Source organism: Haplochromis burtoni, unplaced genomic scaffold (genome assembly GCF_018398535.1).
Source record: "Haplochromis burtoni strain Fernald_Lab_line unplaced genomic scaffold, NCSU_Asbu1 Contig_1440, whole genome shotgun sequence".
Taxonomy (NCBI): Eukaryota; Metazoa; Chordata; class Actinopteri; order Cichliformes; family Cichlidae; genus Haplochromis; species Haplochromis burtoni.
Genome location: NW_024583801.1, coordinates 10,283 through 15,512, shown reverse-complemented (window position 1 = coordinate 15,512; position 5,230 = coordinate 10,283). Strand labels below are relative to the sequence as shown.

The window sequence follows — 5,230 nt, the reverse complement described above, 5'->3', positions numbered from 1 at the left end:
AGATAGAGCTGGGTGTCATCTGCATAGCAGTGAAAATTTATGCTGTGTCTTCTGACGATACTGCCTAAGGGAAGCATGTATAATGTAAACAGAATCCTTAGTAATACCAACGGCCGATGTGGGTGCTCGACCTGTCGGCCGTAGGTTCTGAGGGTTTACTTCACCTGAGCGAAGATGGGGAGAGCGCTTGGCGTGAGGTTATTGTAATAAACCCAACAAGAGGTGTAAGCCATATACATATACTACCAGTAGTTGACGCGGTCAAATCCAGTCAGGATAGCGTGAGGCGTTTTTGCAAATCATGCCAAGGAAGCCTTCATTCTCACTAATAAGCCAATGCATTTCCCACGGCATCTATGATGCCCTCTCAGTTGAAGTACAACAGAGACCAGCTGGAACTCCTGACAGGAATTGTGGGGAGAAGGATCCCTGATATCTACGACTGCAATAAACAGGTTTTAAATGAGAAGATATTTTAGCCAGGGGTGTTTGGCAATTATATACAAGCAGGAAGTTAGAATTTTTAAGACAAATAAATAAAATAAAACACTAGTACAAACAGAGTCAGATGGCAGGCCGTACACACTGACGCAATCTTGGTTTCTCTTAGACAAAGTAGAGAAATTTTATTCTATACAGTGTGTATCATAAAAAAAGAAACCAATTAGACTGAGTATGGTTGGAAACATGTTGCTCACAGTGTGAAGCTTCAATAATTTTATCACTTTTACAAACAAAGCACTGCAGAAACATCAACATCTGTCTGTCTTTTTTTCTGACAGATGATCAAATCTGATGAAATCACTCAGAAGCTGATGGCAATATTTCCTACACTGGTCTCAAAGGTCAGTGAAAGCATCTCTCAGCACACAGAGGTAAACATGGACATATGTGATGCTGTCATCCTCCCAATGATCACAGACCTGTGCACTTATACCCCTGCAGTTTTGTCCAGCAGCAGTTTCTGTGTCATTAACCAAACACAACTTTGAAATCCTACCACTGCAAGATTGTTGACTTCATCCCACAACACTTAATGTTGTTAACATCATGCTGCATCAGCTCCCTTATATTTACATCATACAGCTTTAATGTGACTCTGGTTGTTTCATTATTGTGTCTTAAACATGAACATTTCTTCCTTCTGCTCTTTCTTCATGTAACATTTCACCTGCAGTGGAAGAAGAATACTGAAATGATCTATCAGGTTCAGGAGGTGAAAGAAACAGCAGAGAAACTGAAGCAGCTGGAGAAGAAGAATCAGGTTTGTGTTTCCATTATAAACATTTTGAATTTACTGACCCAACTCTCTTTATGAATAGAATAATTGCACACATCAATATTTACTCACCATCAGACTGTACATTATAAATGAATCAATAAATCTAAATCTTAGCATCTCAATTATAAAAAAAAATCCCAGATATATACATGTAAGAATATAAGAAAAAACAGTGTGCATGCATAATCCTAAAAGGTTGATTCTGTTCATCTGGACGTAACGTTTTCAGTGGGAGAAACGTTTTGTCACTCATCAAATAGAGCAGAGAAACTGTCAGTTTCAGCTGACTGCAGGTTTCCCAACCTTATAAACCGTAGATTTACATAATTACTTAAACAAAATCAGCAGCACTGATGAACAATGGGCTGTGCGTGCATATTATTAGTAAGTAAAAAGTAAAAGCTGGTTTTAGTTTTAGAGACTCTACATTGAAACTAAGATATTTCCTTAGTGTTATTTACAAATATTAATTGATGTTTTCCAGCTTATATTTACATAATACAGCTTTTATTTCCATCTTTATTTAAATCCTATTGTGGTATTAATATTGTGTCTTAAACATGAACATTTCTTCCGTCTGCTCTTTCTTCATATAACATTTCAGGTTAAGACAGACAGTGAAATCATCAAACTGCTCCAGCAGGACAAAAAAACAGCAGAGAAGCTGGAGCAGCTTCAGGTTTGTCTTTCTGTTATAAACATTCTGAAATTACTGAACTCTATTTATAAATAGAATAATTGCACACATCAATATTTATTCACTGTCAGACTATTTAATATAAATGAATAAATTGATATTAGATTTAAATCTACGCATCTCAGTTAAATAAAAAAAAAATCCAGGATATATATATGTAAGTATATAGAAAACAAATTGTCCATGCGTATTCCCAGAAAGTTGATTAGGTTCATCTGGACGCAGCGTTTTACACAATTCATTAAATCAGCAGAACTGATGAACAATGGGCTGTGCGTGCATAGTATTAGTAGGTAAAAAGTAAAAGCTGGTTTTAGTTTTAGAGACTCTACATTGAAACTAAGATATTTCCTTAGTGTTATTTACAAATATTTATTTATGTTTTCCAGCTTATATTTACATAATACAGATTTTATTTCCAGCTTTATTTAAATCCTATTGTGGTATTAATATTGTGTCTTAAACATAAACATTTCTTCCTTTTGCTCTTTCCTCATGTAACATTTCAGCTCCAGGGTAAGACAGACAGTGAAATCATCAAACAGCTCCAGCAGGACAAAAAAACAGCAGAGAAGCTGAAGCAGCTTCAGGTTTGTCTTTCTGTTATAAACATTCTGAATTTACTGAACTCTATTTATGAATAGAATAACTGCACATATCAATATTTACTCACCGTCAGGCTCTTTAATATAAATGAATAAATTTATATTAGATTTAAATCATCTGGACGCAGCGTTTTATAATATAAAACACTAAATCATTAAATCGGCAGCACTGATGAACAATATTTACATAATGCAGCTTTTATTTGACTCTGGTTGTGTTATCATTATTGTCTTAAACATGATTGTTTCTTTCTTCTGCTCTTTCCTCGTGTAACATTTCAGCTCCAGGGTGAGACAGAGAGTAAAATCATCGATCAGCTCCAGGAGGCGAAAGACAAAGCAGAGAATCTGAAGAAGCAGCTGGAGTCCAAAAATTGGGAGGTTTGTGTTTCCTTTATACTCAATGAGAATTTGCTGACTCGGCTCTCTTTGGTAATACAGAATAGAACAGAATAGCCACATTATTGTCATTCAGAACATATACAGTTAGTGTCAGTATTTACATCAAATTGTACAATATAAATAAACATTACCCCACCACACACTGACTTATTATTATTATTATTATTAAAGTGAAATTTAGAGAGTCCAGTTAGAGAAAACTTCTTGATGCAAAGATCCAGATGATCATAATGTCTCATTATTTACCCTTGGTTTTTAGGTGTGCTTTATAAATAAAGTTTATTATTATTATTATTATTATTATTATTATTATTATTATTATTATTATTATTATTTAGTGTAAACACACAGTCATAGGTAAAAGGAAACCTCTGTTGAGTTTTTGGATTTTGGTTTATCATTGGCTGATCTGTCATTATGGAAACTGTATCATTTCAACAGTGACAGTTTATTATATTAACAGATAATATGTGTCATAAAAAAATCCCAACAATTACAACAACAAAATTTCAACAATTATAACAAAGTTAGACGGTGCATAAATTTAGGAGCCCCAACAGAGATATTACATCAACACTTCATTGAGCTTCATTTGCAAATATAACTCAAGACACCTCGGATAGCCTTTGATGAGTGTCTGGATCCTAGATGAAGGCATGTTTGATCCTTCTTCCATACAAAAAAACAGAAAAGCATCAACAGCCTGATTCAAATCATCCCACAAAATTTCAATGACATCCAAGTCAGGGGAATGTGGTGTTATTCTTCCACAGCACCGTGTCAATCTGTCTCATCTAAATGAGCTTTTATACAACGAGCGGTTCTGTGTGTGGTGTGAGTGCAGAAAGGCCTTCTTTTCTTTACCCTCCCATACATATGTACAAATACACATCTTCAGCAAGATGCTCTGCAGGGTTTTGGAGGTGATTCATTCTGACAGTCTGCTGCATATGCAGCTCCTGTAATTTTCTTGGCCTGACCTGAGTTCAACCACAGCTGTGCCTGTGCTCTTCTATTTCCTGATCACTGTCCTTATAGATGATACTGAGTTTAAACCCCTGAGAGATGTTTTTGCAGCCTCCCCTTGAACCACAGTACTGACAATCCTTGTTTTCAGATCTTTTGAGAATTACTTTGAGAATCCAATGCTGTCAGTGTTCAGTGTCAAAGAGAAGCAGAACTTGAAAGTTTCCACCTTAAATACATTTTCTTATGATTGGACATGCCTAATTTAGTTTTGCAAGTAATCAGTATTGAACAATCAGTGAAATTACAACGATACCCAAATTGTTGCACAGCCAGTTTTTACAACTAACTCCATTCTGTACGTCTAAATACTGCTTCACTAAAAATAGATGTTTGTGAAACACTCAGTACTCAGATGTAGGAAATGAGGAGGAAATGAAATACATGCCACTGTTATCTTTTTGTTGAATGAAGAGTGAATTTTTATGCAGGGAGAGACGTTCCCAGATGTTTTCATATGATTGTTCATTTCAAAACCTTTTAACAAATAATTCAAAAACAGTTTTTGGTGACACAACATAAAACTGAACAGATATGTATGTGTGCCTGCTGAAATTCACACCATTCAAATATGAAAACTACCCACATTTAGATTAAGTGCTTAACTTCAGAAAAATTAAAGAGATAAAACGCTTGAATTGTTCCTTTTTGGTTTAAATCCTGACTGAACAGTCTCAACTTTACAGAGAAATCTCAACACTGGATCCAGACCCGGTCTGCCTGATGTCTGATGTAGAGGATCAGCTCTGTTCCAGCTTTTCATTAAGACAAAAAGCACTGTTGTTTCACTTCCATGCATGATTTCTTTGCTTTGTGTGATGGTGCTGCTGTCATAGGTTGACAGAAAGGAGTAGACACAAGAGGAAGTTTATTTTTATTATTTTATTGTTACGTTGGATTGGATTAACTGTGTGTGAAAAGACAAACACAAGAGTAAGACTATTGCAGATGTTCATTTCATTTAAGAGATGCTACAGTATCCTTATAAAAGTTGTGGTTATATTTAAATTCATAATTATTCTTTAAATGTTGACAGTAATAAGAAATGTGCTATCAGATGTCAAAGTAAATGGGACCATTATTTGTTGTGGTTCAAGTTCATAAACTGATTTCAAAGTACACAGAGCCGTGCCAACAGGCCCACGAGTCATCTGCTTTAGGCAGGCCTGGCCCTAACCAATCTGGCGCCCTAGGCAAGATTTTAGGTGGCGCCCCCCT

General features: G+C 35.6%; 1 long non-coding RNA gene across 1 annotated transcript in view; it reads left to right on the top strand.

The window, feature by feature from the left end:
• Window positions 1-1,592: 1,592 nt before the first annotated feature.
• The window catches only part of LOC121813299, a 9,944-nt gene continuing 6,306 nt past the window's right edge, over window positions 1,593-5,230 (top strand). Inside the window, exons 1-3 of the long non-coding RNA XR_006053626.1 lie at window positions 1,593-1,961; window positions 2,489-2,569; window positions 2,867-2,965. This is a non-coding gene — a long non-coding RNA (uncharacterized LOC121813299). The remainder of the gene's footprint in view (window positions 1,962-2,488; window positions 2,570-2,866; window positions 2,966-5,230) is intronic.